This window comes from Agelaius tricolor, unplaced genomic scaffold (assembly GCF_023055355.1).
Source record: "Agelaius tricolor isolate 1412-34295 unplaced genomic scaffold, bAgeTri1.0.p SCAF_19, whole genome shotgun sequence".
NCBI classification, from domain to species: Eukaryota; Metazoa; Chordata; class Aves; order Passeriformes; family Icteridae; genus Agelaius; species Agelaius tricolor.
This window is the reverse complement of record NW_027269279.1, coordinates 11,009,029-11,024,062: the sequence shown is the minus strand read 5'-3', so window position 1 is coordinate 11,024,062 and position 15,034 is coordinate 11,009,029. Positions and strand designations below refer to the sequence as shown.

Sequence of the window (15,034 nt, the reverse complement as noted above, 5' to 3'; positions counted from 1 at the left end):
CTAATCTTCAGACAGTTAAAAAAGATTTCCCATGTGGCTGGGGTAAATGCTGGGCTGTAGCAGCAATGGTTTATAATCCTTTCAAGAACATTGCCACTGCTCTTAAAAGCACCTGTAGGTTATGTCAAGAGTTTTTTTCTTGGAATCAGAGACACCGCCTGTGCAGTGCTTAAGCAGATTACACACTCTGTGCAGCCATGCTGCTGTTGCAGCTTTTCTGTTTTTAGTTAAGAAAGTCCCTGAGGATCTAAACATGGGTTTTCCTCATTTACCAGCTGCAGGAAAGAACTTGAAGTGGTTATTCCTTGGCATGTGTATGATCAAAGAATTTTTTGCAGAGGTGTGATCCCACATCTTGAATTCAGGGTTTCATCAAAGCTGCTGCTCTACTGGCCCACATACAGGTAATTGCTTCATGTAGCTGTTTATGCTCCACACACCTCAGAGATAATGCAATAATAAAAATAACCAAAGCACATAACCAAAACTGGTTATTGCTGTCCCCTTGGTGCAGTACAAGCTTTGGGGATGTATGTGGATATGTCTGAGAGACTTGCTCAGTGAGATAACACCTGCTTCTGCAGGCAAGTCTAGAGTTTGTGTTTGTGGTTAATGCTGATGGTTTTATTAAGTCCCAGTGATGTGCTTGCTAATTATTTTAGTTTTGTGTAAGTGTTCCTTATGAGTAGATACAAGCTCTTATAGGTTACATCTTGGAAAAAGACCTGATTTTTATACTAAAATTCTAAAGGTCATTGGGATCCTCATAGAAAGAAAAAGGAAGAAAGAGCAGTCACCTTCAAAGTCACTGCTGGGGCTGTACTGGGAGCTGGAGGTGAAATACAATGGAAAGTCCTTTAAAGCACCAGCACTTTGCCCTATCTGTGAAAGGAAAGATCTTGTTTGAAGAAGAGTTTCAATCTTAGATGTTGATTGTCCTATGCATTGAACTGCTCGTTTCATGTTCAATAAAGCATGTTCCTATGCAGAGTTTTGCTTGTTTCTGGTCAGGCTGCAACCAATGTGTGTTCATGGAGAGCATGATGCCATGAACCTGCAGTCTCTGGTGTCAGGATGGGAATCCACAGGAGGCCTTTTAGATCACACAGGGTACCTTCAAAAAGTGTCCTTGAAATCTAATTTCTTTCTCTCTTAGGAGCTTTAGAAGTCACCTGCAGTGACCTAGAAGAGGATATGCCTTAAAATATGTAAGTGTGAACCTGTTCTGTGTGCCACTGTTGCAATGTGTAAGTCACAGTAAGAAAATATTACAGTGCATCTGGGAGAGATGAACACACTTCCAATAATTTTGCTTAATGACTGTGCCCTTTTCTGTCTAATGCTCCCTGGATTTTTGTGAAATACCAGGGGTTTGCCAGAGACACTTTTCCTAGGCAGTAAACAAAAAAGCATTGATGGGAGCAAATTGCCAGACAGAACATTGACCTCGGAGCAAAGTCTCTGCAAACAGGAGGGAGGACATGGACTGCTGCTCTGAATTGTCAGATCAGAAAGGGCACTGCAGGGACAGAGTTCTCTCAGAAGACATTAGAAAACAAGAGGCAGAGCTGTGCTAGAGGATCAAGAACAATTTCCACAGCTATATCAGGGCCTGATAGGTAGCTGTGAGTCTCAAGGGAATCCAGCCCATCTGTTGTAAATGGACAGCAGCCAGAAGATGATAGGCAGCACAGGAACCAGACCTTGTCCCTGTGGATGTTAATGACAAATCAATCCAAATCTCTTGAGCTTCAGGACAGCTCTTTCTTATGTCTAGTTTCAAGTGAAAAAGACATTTCTTATGTAAAAAGCATGTGTAATAGAATTTTAATTGATAAGTAAGTCCTGATAGGAACCATTCCTTGCAGCTATTTCCTTTGTTAATCAGGTGTACTACCCAGCCAAGTCTGCAGTCCTACATCTAAGGGCTCTGCTATCTCAGCACACTGTGTGAGACACAGCCATTCCCAAGGGATCTCTTACCTGAAAAACAAACCAGGAGAGCAGAAAAAGAAAAGCAAAATTACTTACTCAGGGTTATGAGGATCTGTAGTAAAGCTAGGAGTGGAGTTCAGATATTTGAACTCATGGAACATCTCCCAGCCACAGGTTGTACCAACCTCCAGCAGCTTTTAGATGTGAGGCTCTTTTAATCTCTCAGATGTGCTGAATTTACTTTTTGGGGAACTTTTCTTGTTGGTGCAGTGTGGAAAGATGCAGCTGGTCAGAGTAGATGAAGGATGTAGGCAGACTCAGAGTGCCATCTCTTGTAGAAGTCAACTTAAAGTTGCTGCAGACATTTGCCTGTTGAGAGTAGATGGGGGATCAGCTGCACTCTGCTAGATACAGGATGGAAGAGTTAGAAGATGCACAAGATATCGAAATGTTTCAAAATATTCCATCAATTTGTCAGTTCACAAGATTTACATTGGTTTTAGGTAGTGGTTTCAAGGTTCTCATAAGAACTAACATCTGCTATTACTGGATTTCAGAGAAGTTTGAGTCCACAGCTGTCTAGGAGCCAAATGATCAGGCCAGTACATTTATGTAACTCACAGATTCTCCAGAGCACTTTGGGAACTGCTTTATCTGTGTCAGCCTTTCATTTCCCCCTTTCTCAGGGGTGATGTTTTCTGCCTGTAAAAGGTACCTGGGAATCAGCTGACACACATGGCACCAAACACCTCCATCACACAGGAGAGGCTCAGCATGTGCCAGCCCCAGCTCAGAACAGGGTGAGGGCCCAGAACACAGCAGGAGTGGGGTGAGCTGGGTAGCTCCACTCCAAACCTCCCTGAGAAGGCTCCTGATGTTTGAGCTCTGCAGGAGACAGGATGTGTTTGTCAAGACATTCTGGGACTGGAGATGAGATCTGTTTCATGAATGAGGGGTATGATGAGGCCATTCTCCAAAAGGGAAAAACAAACTAACAGAATAAAGCCTGCTGATGAGTTCAGATAGAACTGGGACATAGATTTGAAGAAATTTGCATGCTGTTTTCATAAGGCACAAAGAAGGCAAGAAAAGAGGGAGAGTCATAAAATGAAGAGAGAGCAAAGCTGAAGCCAGCACTGGGGGGCAATGGGTGGCTGCTGAGCTGGGTGTGTGAGGGAAGGGACCATGCAGTCTGTCTGGGCATGTGTGTTAGTGCCCTGGAAAGAGCAAGGACACCAAGGCAAAGGGAGGAAACCACTCCTTGTTGATTCTCATGAATGGCTCTGTGTGGTTGTAATTTTGTCAATGCATCTTTCCTCGAAAGGAAAACCAGGCTTGGTGGAAATAAGAACGCAGTTGTGCTGAGACATCCTGATCCATACTTAACCTTCACTGCTCCCAGGCATGGAGGGGGATAGGAAGAATTTTGTGCCTTCACTTTAAACAGTGAATTTAAGCACTGCAATCCTCCTATGTGCTCAAAGAAGGAAAGTAGCTGCTTGGGAGATGTCAGAAAGGCAAATCAGAGTACATTATTTTGGCAATGTTTTGGCTCACCTAGGTGCTTGAAAAAGCCTCATGTACCTTAGTTAGAGACCTCTGTACCCCTCCAAGGAACTACTGAAAATAGCAACAGAATCAGAGTGCAAGAAAAACGGACTGGAGAGCTGCCAGACAAAAGAAAAACCCAGAGTCCCATTATTTCTGTAGAGTTCATCTAAATCTTGGAGTTGTCCTCCATCTAAAGCCAAGCCATTTTATTTATGTCACTTCTTTCACAGTTAATCTCTAGTGTATCTCAAGAATCAAACCAGGACCAGGTTTAATCCAAGATCACACCTAAATCTCCAAGCTCTAGATTTCTTAATGCCAAGCATAACCAACATTGCCAGTCCTTATTAATAGATTTAGATCTTGACTCTTCTCTTAGCTTGGATTTCTTGTTTATATTTTGGATTTGGAGCTAAATGGAGGTAGTGGGAATCAGGAGGGGTCTAGTCCAGTGTTATCACCCAGCAGGACTGCACACTTATCTGGGATCAGGTCAGGTGGTGATGGTGTTTGGAACAGTATGGTACCAGCTGTACAATACTGGAAAAAAAGCTGTGATGCTTTGGAGTTGAGGGGAATGAGATGCAAAGTTTTAATACCATGAAACAATTTCTCAAGTGGTCTGTGGCCATTCTGGGAGCTGGGGGTCTGTTCTAGTCTGAGTGCATTCCATACCTTTGTGTGCTCTTATTGTATCCTGACAGCCTGGGCTGGAAAGAGAGCCCAGGCTGGAGTATTTATAGCACAGCTATAGCTGGAAGATGCCCTTGAAGAAGTGGAGGGGACATGGAGACCTTCTGGCCTGCATAAGTAATGCTCCAGCACAAACATGCCCATCACTGCACATCCAGACTTGGCTGGGGAAGGAAATGTGCTCTGACAGCTCAGGCACACAACTGACAGCAAAACAACGTGTTGTGTAAATAGGCCAGGGCAGCCTGGGCCTGAAAGCTGATTAGGTTTTGTATTTCCAAGTAATTAATAGTCATGAAGAAGGTTTACAAATGTTCTTAACACCATGGAGGCATCCCTAGGCCTGTTACAGAAACACACTTGGGCAGCTGCTGCTTTCTTTATTGGGACCAAGGCTGGTTAATGCTCTCTCCCTGTCACCAGTGACTGTGCAGGCTCTGTGGGCAGCACTGCAGAGACAATTTGCCCCATAACTGTACGAGGCAGAGTCATGGCTCAGATGAGGCAAGGATGCAAGAGAGAGGGGTGAGGCAGCAGAATGATCCATCCTTTCTGTGGGGAGCTCAGGGAGTCACCTGGGCTGTGTGCCCAGCCATGGGAGCTGGGCAGAAATGTTCACATCTGGGAGTTCTCTGTCTCATCACATCTGCCACAGCAGGAGCCTCACATGAATTAGGGCACATCTTGGTTTGTCTTCCCCTTCTTTCACTAAGAAAATATAAGTAAACTGATATTTCTGATGGAGTTTACTCATGGAGTTTAATCAGAATGAGGTTTGGGAGTTCAGATCCCTGGAGGCAGAGGAGGAAGGGCAAGAAAGCTGGTGATGCAAATCCTACAGCCACAATGACTGGAGCTCCCTTGTCATCTTTCCTTTATTTGCTCTGGCATAAAGTGATCTCAGAGCAGGTATTAATGACTAAGCTGAACAGCTAAAAAAAAGTAATTAGCTTTTCAAATTTTAGTAAAGTGTGTCTGTATTTCAAATTGCATATCTTTTGTAGTGTCTCTGACCTACCAGCCTTTGTAATTGATCTTTTTGGGTAGTAAATTCACTTTTTATCATGCAAGGATTGTTTTTTTCATCTGATCAGCTGCTGAGGTTTCAGTAAGGATGGCAGCATTGGGTAGGCAATGCTGTCAACATTTTAAAAGTACTAAGATCAGGAGTTTGTGTGACCTCCTCATTAATAGACCACAAGTTTCATCCAGTGTTTCCTACATGGAGTCTGAGAACCTGTGGTTGAAAATTTTGCTTTCTAATTTAGATGCTCAATTGCTGATAATTCCACAATACCCATGAGTGGTCTACCCAGTGTCATTTTTCAGTCATGGCATCTTGGTTTCAATTTTCTGATTTTTCCCCTGAAATTTTCTAGTCTCAGAAATACCTTCTCTAGGCTGATAATTATAGCTCATGAACAAGGTATCTTCCTTTGAATATCTTTCTAGACTGAATTCTTTCAGTTCCTTGTAAAAATAATGGATAGAAGAAACTTAGGAGTAGATGTATAATTAGCTCTGAGATGGCTGAACAGTGGGAGCTGGAGCACATCAGAGGTACCAGCACTGGCCCAACAGCAAGGAACAGGAGGAGTTGGGTCACTCTGTTTGCAACATGGTAATTAATGTGATTTGTTTGTCTGAACTGGGAGAACTCTAAACTGTTTGCAGTAGTTCAGTCCTCGTAGCTCTGCTGGGTTTCTTGTGGGTGAGACACTCGCCCCACTACAGGGCTGTACCAGCAGGAACAGAGCATCATGGAATGGTTTGGGTTGGAAGGGACCTTAAAGGTCACTCATTCCAGCCCTGCCATGGGCAGGGACACCTTCCACTGTCCCAGGCTGCTCCAAGCCCTGTCCAGCCTGGCCTGGGACACTCCCAGGCATGGGGCAGGATGGCCAAACCTCTGTCTGTGGGCGATGACATCTGGGCAGGCCAAACCTCTGGGTGTTTTACCTAGAGCAGGTGCTTTGGGAACACTTCCCTTCCTGTTTGGAAAGGGGGGCTGGAGTCTCTGGGGTCTCTGTGAGCTGAGCTGAGAACCAGGGGCCACAGCACATGCTGGTGGCCCATTCTGTGGTTGGAGCTGGCTGGCAACACCCCTGCACCACGGGGACACCAGGCGTCCCCTCCCATCTGCAGTGAGTCCATTTGGCTGTGAAATACTTGCACTTAGGCCACAGTCTGGGTGGAGAAGCACCTTTCAGCTGCAAGGTCTGCCCCTGCTGAGGCCACACCTGCAGAATAAGCAATCAGCACTTACACCTCTGTGGGAATGAGCACTGGAGGGACTCTGGTTTGATGGCAGTGGGACATAACCTGGATCCTCCTGGCCTTTCAGCCCCAGCTTGTCCTGTGCTCATTCCCAGCACAGTCAGCACAGACATGGTCAAGGGACTCTGCAGAGGAGGGTGAAGTGGGGGAGTTTGATACTTCCACTTCTCATGGGCTACTGACAAGGATTGCCTTTCTCCCTTCCACATCTATAAAACAACTGCTCTCAATGGACTTTGAATTTCATTACTGGGAATATGTTTTGTAATAGCTCCTGACACTTCTTTCTCAACTGTTAATTTGGTTGAGCTCTCTGCTGCACAGGCTAATGCTTCAGTGTGGAGGCAGTGGAAAATCATTTAATAAAACTTAGGGCTGCTTTCATTTCATGGCTGTTATTATCGAATATTAGTCATTGCTGAGAATCATTCCTTGAACAGTTTGTTCTTATCATCTGAATGCATTTGGCTATCACCCCTTTGAAATGCAGCAGCATCTTGGGTGGTAAAGGCAGGCAGCTTTCATTTTGTTCAGTTGTGCATCTTGAAAGCAGTTGTGAGCTTAACAAACAGGAGTTATTGTAATTTCTGTGTCTTCTCTGGTAGTACAGCCTAAAAAATGAAGTTTTAGCTGAAGTTTCATGAGAGGACACCAGAACTGAAAAAATTACAAGTGGTTCTGTTACCAGTGAAACTTATTTCTCACCAAAAGTGTATGTGATTGGTTCAGTCAGAGTTAAGAATTGTTTTCTTGCTGTTGGGTCAAAAATACCCTTTGCCTTCTACTAACATGAATTGAAAAGAGCTGGGCAGAACAGACCCAGACCTTGCAAAGCTTTCTGCATGTGTGTTTATGTACAGGTACTGACTACCACAGTTCTGCTGCCTATTTACATGAACAAAGCTCCATGTACAAACATTCAAAACACTTTTAAGACCAGTAATGTTTGCAGTGTAGACTGAAACCCTTTAATAATGTTTATTTTCTCCTTATATTCATTAGGTAATAAGGATGTGTGCTACCAGTGTTACTCTGGTGAAAAACCAGTGCATTCCCACCTGTAATATTCTATGGAAAAGGGTGCAGCTGTCTCATCCAGCCACCCTGTTCTCTTGGGGCAGAAAAACATTGTGTTTTATGTTAGAGTCTAGATCTGTGGAAATAACAACCCTCAAACAGTTTTTAACACCTGGGAGATGTTTCAAAATATATCCAGCTTTGCCATGGTTTTTTAAAATTAATCTTCTATTATGAATGCTGTTTTCCAGTCAGACAAAATCAAAATTTTCTGTGCTTGATGCTGATATGTTTTCCACCCAAACAGCACACATCAAGCAGCACTATTTATGCTATTTATTTTATACAGCTTGGATAAATTCTAAGAATCTGATCTGCGTGATGGTGCTGTCAGCTGCATTTTGCACTGCTGTGATAGGACCAAACCTGGTTCACCAGGGGACATAAAGAGGTTTGGAGGGAACTTTGGGAACACCTGGAGCACCCAAAACACACATATTGAGTGAGTTTGATGGGATGGTGCTTACAGTCTCATGGATCAAAATGTCAGTGGTGAAGGAGAAGGTGCCACTCCTGGTTGGTTTGTTTGTTTGATATTTGTTTTTTTAAAGAAGGCTAATTCTGTCAGAGCTCTGTACAAGCCCATGCTGCAGGGGCTTCCTGAGGAGGTGTTTATTGTAGCCTGTCCCCATCACAGCTTTCCCTGTGCCTTCCCTCAGATGCACCATCAATACCAACATGGGAGCCCTGCATTTGCTTTCCGGTGTGGGTGTCTTGAGTCACCTCCCTGTGGGTGCCTAGCAATGAGGTTTCCTTACCCTCACAGCATCCTTTGTGCCTCTGCCTGAAGGGCAATGTCTTCTCTGTGTAAATCAGGAGTCTGCATGTCCAGGGGACTTTCTGAGAAGGCAGCAAAACATAGCAGAAGAAATATCTTGTTATCTCCAAGGTCATCCTCGCTCAAAATGTGCTTAAACATTAATAATTTGCTAAAAGTTAAAAGGGCTTTTACAGAAGCATCACAGACTCCTGAGCTGGAATTTTCTCCATCTGGCAGAAACTGGTCCTTCCCAAACTTTTATCCAAGATGTATTGCCATTTCATGTGTCATATAGAAAACCTGATCTTGTAAGAGAACTAAATCCCTTGTCACTCAATTTCAGTTAATTTCTATTTGGAGTAAGATGTGTGGGAAGAGGGAATATCTCTAATTGTCACATTTAGAAAGAATAGGCAAACTTTTGGGTGCACAAGAGTTTCTCAGGGGACAATGTAACTTGTAGGAGAGCTGTGTCGACTTGCCAAGCTGATTTCTCTTCTCTCCTTGCACCCATTCTTAAGACTTATCTCAAAGACCTACATTCCCTCCTCCTTTCCTACCTCAGCTCAAGGAACTGCCACTGTTTTCCTCTTGTGCCCAACATTTTCACCTCTTTTTCTTCACCCCCTCTGTGCTCCACAGAGCTGAGTTTACTGGGAGCTACCCAGGGAAACTTTGAGGATTTGATTCTGCTCAGACTGAATCAGAGGCTCACAGGCATCTTTGGGTTGTGCTGTTTCCATGCCCCAAATTTTGCTTCAGTCTGAGCTGTGCAGGCTGTGTGCCTGTTAGCTGGGCACTGGAGATCCTGGCTTCCCAGAGGCAGTCAGTGCTGGACTGGGATCCCTTTAGGACAAACACATCTCTGGACATGTAAAATGGGATCACTGCAGTGTTATTTTAAAGGTCAGCCTGCTAGATTTGTATGGCAGCACTGGGGGTGACTGCCTGCCTCATGTGATTTATGTGGACCAGGCTTGTGGCCAAATACTGATAATGCTGATTGAAAAAGGTTGGGGAAGGTGTATCCTAACACTGCAAAAACTGAACCTCTTGTGCTTATAATCTTATTAAAAAAGGGAAATTTAGTAGTCACATACTCAATGATAGAGATTTATGGGAATTTTTAACAATTTCAAAGCAAACCCCCACCCTTGTGGGAATCAGACATCTGTGGGGGTAAGGCCAGCCTGTTGTTCTGATTAACAAATGCAAATAACATCAAGATTTAAAATTCAGGCAGCTGAACTGCAACCCTAAGCAAATCATCTGCAAAACCATTAGAAGGATTTGGTTTCTTCAAATTCTAAAAGCATTCACAGGTTTTTTAATGGGAGAAGGGAGGAACCTCATAGAGGGTTCAACAAAATAAGAGCATTAAAGAGCACCATGGTGGATTTTGAAGGGGGCTGTGGGCAGTTATCCACCTCAGAAATACTTATTCAACAATGGGTATCAGGGTCAAATGATTTATACATGCCCCAAATCCCATTAACACAGACCTTACATATTGGAAAATTCCCTTTTGTAGATTTAATCAAATAACAGTAAATAATCAACAAAGAAAAAGAGCAAGGATTAAACTCATTCATCACTAACTAGCACATCTGTAGCAAATCCAGAGGAAAAAAAAAGGGAGGGAAAACAACCATCTTTATCATCTTGTATGTGTTCCTAATTTATTGCTGTGCACATAAAGATGAGTTTCAGTATTATAGTTGGAAATAGAGAGAAATGACAAAGCAGAGAGCAACATTTTCCTCATTTTGCAACAGTTCTGAAGCTTGTCAGGGGCTCAGGATGGGCCTGAAGGTGCAGCCTGGCCCGTGCAGCCCCTCAGTGCTCCAGCCAGAGCTCGTGGGGTGAGCTCTATCTCTTGCTGTCCACTCCCAGACTAATTTTGAGGTCTGCCAGTGTTCTGGCAGAGGATTTTGTCCTCTCTGCATGACTTTGTACGATGCACCCCAGCAGCAGCCAGCTCCCAGAGGCCCAGCCTGTCCCAGAGTGCCCCAAGGGCTGCAGGAGAGGAGAGGCTGGGAGGAGGCTCCTTGCTCAGAACACAGGGGTTTGAGCTCTGCCTTGTGCCACCTGCACGTGGACAAAGGGGCTCCCCTGAAACAGAGAGGACTGAGGGTTTGCACAACAGCCCCAAATGTCATTTCATCAACCTGCACTCTTGTAAAATCCAGTACAGCTCATTTGGTTCTGGATATTTGTTCCTAGACCTAAATTTTACTGCTGTAATAGTTTTGATCTGCTTGCTCACAGTGAAATCTCTCTTTATTAGGACTTCAGCATTTGTTTGTTGCTTTGCTAACCATCCCCTCTTAAGTATGGCAGTGCTTTTAAATAACTAGACCTGTAGCCATCCCAGTAAAGGAACTAGGAATGCTTTATGGAGCAAAACATTGTTTTCATTGTGTTTTTCCAATTACTTTGTAATTCATAAGGTTCAGTAGCTCACAATGGGTCTCCCAGCTGTTATTGCAAATTTGCACTGTTCTGCTGTAGGTAAATTACAGGATAGAGAACTCCAGCAAGAAAAGAAGCTCCTTTACTTTCTGCCAAGCCTTTCTCCCCCTTGACTTTCTCCTGCCTCTCTGTGTTCTCTTTGCTCTGCTCTGGCTCCAAGGAATGATTTTCTGGGTACTGCTGGTGGATGCTTCAGAGAACTTCTTGGAAAATCAGGGAGATGGGACTGGAAACACTTTCTGATCTGTGAGAGTCCTTTTCAGCTGTTAGGGGGAACAGCCCCACAAGTTCCTAAGGCTCTTCAGGGAATAGCTACTTCTACTCAGCTGCCTGGAGCAGGAAAGGGGTCTGGCATCCCTGTGTCTGTCCTGTGCTGTGTTTAGCAGGGGCAGCTGGGATAATGTTTTTATCCTTCCTGGGAAACTGTGGACCTTGAGGAGAAGCAAGCCTGTTCATCTTCTTTTTCTCCTTCTTTTTTTCTCTGTGCTCTGCTTTACCTCTTCCTCTGCCCTGTCCTTTTCTCTTCCCATCTTCTCTGAGCTGTGTGTGCTTTTTAAACCCCTCCTGCTGCTGCTCTGATTGTTACAGCAACAAACAATGGCCCTGTGGAGAGATCAGCAGGAGCCACTTTATCTGCTGAGGGGAAATTACTACAGTATAGCAAGGAAGGAAAAGTTTATCTGAGGAGCAAACAGTAAACAACCACTTTGCAAACCACCTCAGGGCTGCTGAAACCCCTGAGACCCCTCTCTATACCTCAGGCAGAGCACACTTTGATGAGTTCAGGTTCAAAGGACAGATCTGGACTTTGCTTCTCCACACTCTGTGTGTCTGTCCATCCCTCCTGAAAGCTTCTGGCACTGTCAGACAGTTTCAGCAGTTGGATAGAGGGATGGTGGCTTACAGACCTGGTTCCTGTCAGATTCACAGCCACAGATGGGCAGGGAAATCTCTGCTGCCTGAGGGGAGGAGAAGATGCCATAGGGCCAGGTCTCCCTTGATGCTGGAGGGTCCAGCTGGATTTTGGGAGTGCCCCAGGCACAGAGAAAGCTCCCACTGAAGTTTGTGCCTTCCCAGACCTGAGGGAATTTTGTAGAGCTCCAGATATGGATGACAGGGCTATTCTGTGTTCTAGTGTAAGTTCCCAAAGACTGCACAGTGTCAGTGAAATCAGTAAAAATTGCCATGAGGCTTCACTGGCCAGTGCAGAGGATCCATGGAGGGAATGGATGGGAGGGAGATGCCAGCTCAGCAGCAAGAAGGGAGACTTTGAACAGGAGTGAGGGCAGCACTGGAACATGGCAATGGAACATTTAACATTGATAGGGAAGAGCACTAATGAATGGCTGGGATCCCAGTGAGGTGGCTCAAGGCTCTGAGGTGCAGCAGGGGGTTTATATCCCAGCAGGACATGTCAGAAGAGAATGGGAATACTTTTTCTGTTTCATCATATTTCTCAGGAAAAAACAGAGGTTAAGGTAATGCTGAAATCCTCAGAGGAAGTTGGAAAAGCATTTATTGTCTCCAAAACACGAAAAGAAAGACTATCAGATGAAAACTGATCTATTTCACCTACTTGCATCTTGAATGTCTAGAATTTACAAAACCTTATCTAAGAGAGTGGCTCTCCCTTGATTGCTTCTAGTCCTGCTCACTACCAAAGATAAAATCTTTACAGACTTGGGCTGGAAACTTGACCAGAAACTGCTGGTGAACCAAAATAAAAATGGGGGAAGCTGAGTAAACATAAACTAACTGTGTTAAGTGTCTGTCTCTGAAGGGTCATAAAATCCACTTTGAAAGCTCAGCTGTAAGTTTAAGCATCAGGGTAGCTTTAAGTAACTCACCTATTTTACAGGTGTTTTAAAGCAGCCTGGAAAAGAACAGGAGGATTGCTCATGTTGCTGAAGGTCCCTTGGACAGGACACACTGTCTCTCTCCTGTGCAGGGATGTGCCATGAGCACCACAGCACCCTGCTGCTTCCAGCCTGTGCAATAACTGATGGATAACACAAGAGAGGAGTCCCTGTGAGTGAGCCAAGGACTCTGTTACCACTGTCTTTTATATTTACAGAAACATGACATTCTGAGCAAAGAATGAGGCTCACGTGGGAGCCCTTTCTTTCTCCCCCTTAGATTTTCAGTTCTCATTTATTCTTCAGTCCTTAGAGAGGGATCTGTGTGTTTACTGGAAAAACTCTGGCTCTTAATCAGAACAGCTCAGCTAGTGACAGTAAATTTAATAGCTGTACCCATGAGATGTCGTGGTTATTTATTACAGGCTCACTGATAGCAAAATGTTTGGATAACAGTAATAATAATTAGAGGCACTTAATCCCTTTTTGTTGTAGTAACTGCTCAGGGCTGCATGCTCCAGGATGTGAACAATTGTTCATATTGCATGAGGCTGAGTTTTAATACCTTTCTGGGTGAACCATATTTATTTCAAGATAATACAGCTTTTCACTCAGCAATTGCACTGATTATCTCAAGCATATGCCACATACTGTCATCCCAAAAGGTTAAGTCTTAACTCCTACTTATTCTCCCCCCAGGGGATGTCAGCATTGAGATGCAGGATTTCAGGAGAGTCTGCTCCCCAGCAAGATGCTTAAATCCCTCTGCAGAGCTGGAAAATCCACAGTTATTATGGGTTCCCAAGGGCCAGATCCTGAGATGTGAGGGTGTTTCTGGGGTAGGGCTGTTTGAGAGGGGGCTGTCACCCCTGCTGGGTGGCAGCCCAGGCTCTAGCTCACTACAAGGCATTGCAAGAAGCTGCCTGCTAATGACAATTCTGATTTATTTGAACATCTTTCCAGACCAGTTCTGGGGCTGTACAGACCTCAGATAATTCACATGTGCATGTGTAGGGCTGCATGAACCAGCCCAGTGGGTGCTGTCCAGGGGGTGTCAATGCATCCCTTTGGAGCACAGCCCACCCCAGAGTGTATTCTGCAGTCCTGACACAGCACATGGAGGTGATGAGCATGTGTAAACCTGTGTCCATCTGCTGAGAAGGAATTTAAGTGTGGCTGTAGAGCCTCTAAGTTGAGCTGACACTGCTGTTGGGAAGGCAGACTAGTCATCATCAGTGTGTTGGTTGTAGCAGCATTTGGCTGCTAGCACATCAAAAGATACTGTATACTGAGCATAATCAAATATCTAATTACAAATATTCAATAAATTAAGACTTTCCAATGATAGCTTATTTCCCTAAAAGAAGGCCCTGAGATAAAAAAAAAATTATCCTGATACAGAAAATGTACCATGCTTATCAAAACACTATTGAAACCATTCCTTACCCTTTCAGTAAAATGTAGTCTACAGAACACACCATATTTTTCCTTTTCTCCATTTTAGCACTGACAGGTGGATAATAGAAATGTTTTGGACAGTCAGAGAGCTGCTGGAGATGACATATGAGAAGGTGAGTGAGCAGCTCTGTTCCTTCATGACATCTCCTCTGCAGGACCAAGAGGCAGATTTCAACTCCCTGCTGAAGGGTCCTGGCCAGGAAAGCTATTTGAGAGTATCTACTGCTCAGTATTCAGCACATCAGCAAACCTAGTTTTTCCTATTCATTCTGGAAGAAGGAGAAAGACTGCTCCACACTGCCCTGGGTTTGCAGGTTTCTATCTGTTCAGGGCCAAAGTGACATCAGCACAAACTCTGTCAGGTTTGTTTTTGTGAGTTGTCTGAGCACAGGCAGTTCTTTGGTGAAATTACTGCTTTTCAGCTGTTTGTTTCAAGTCTCACTTTCAAAATTCTCCTGTTTTTCCAGAAAATCACTGCTGGAGTACATTTGAGGAGGGCCTAGCTTCTAGCTATCTGTGTAACTGGTGAGATCAAAGAACTTTTACATGTGCTTGCTTTTAAACTTCACTGAATCCAGAGCTGGGCAGGGGGAGGCAAGGAGAAGAAGAGGCAACTCTGGAAGACTGAGGCAGTGCTGGAAAAGTGTTCCCAGATATCTTCCCAAAGAGCAAAATCTGACAGTGTGGCTGTTTGCTGCTCCTGGAAAAGCTCCCTGTGTGTCCAGCCACATGCAGACCTTAACTCATCACCTGGCCATGGATCACCAAGGTGAGATTTCCTCTGTTTCAGCATTGGGAACATGCCTAGAAACACACAACATGTTTTTTGTCTAAAGCCTGGGCATAAACCTCTATCCTAAACGTGGTTAAAAGTGGCCTAGGAAGGTTTTTCACACACTGGCAATGCCCTGGGCAGTTACCTGGCCCAGGCTGTGCCCAGTCACCAGTCAGGGCT

General features: G+C 44.4%; 1 long non-coding RNA gene across 3 annotated transcripts in view; it reads left to right on the top strand.

Annotated features, from left to right (window-relative positions):
* LOC139598206 (uncharacterized) overlaps positions 1–15,034 on the top strand; it is a 32,615-nt gene that overhangs the window by 3,566 nt on the left and 14,015 nt on the right. Inside the window, exons 4-7 of one of the 3 annotated variants that reach the window (XR_011681829.1) lie at positions 339–404; positions 1,157–1,208; positions 14,126–14,192; positions 14,547–14,848. This is a non-coding gene — a long non-coding RNA (uncharacterized lncRNA). Of the gene's footprint in view, positions 1–275; positions 405–1,156; positions 1,209–14,125; positions 14,193–14,546; positions 14,849–15,034 lie in introns of all 3 variants that reach the window. The other 2 variants (XR_011681828.1, XR_011681830.1) reach the window with 2 other exon arrangements.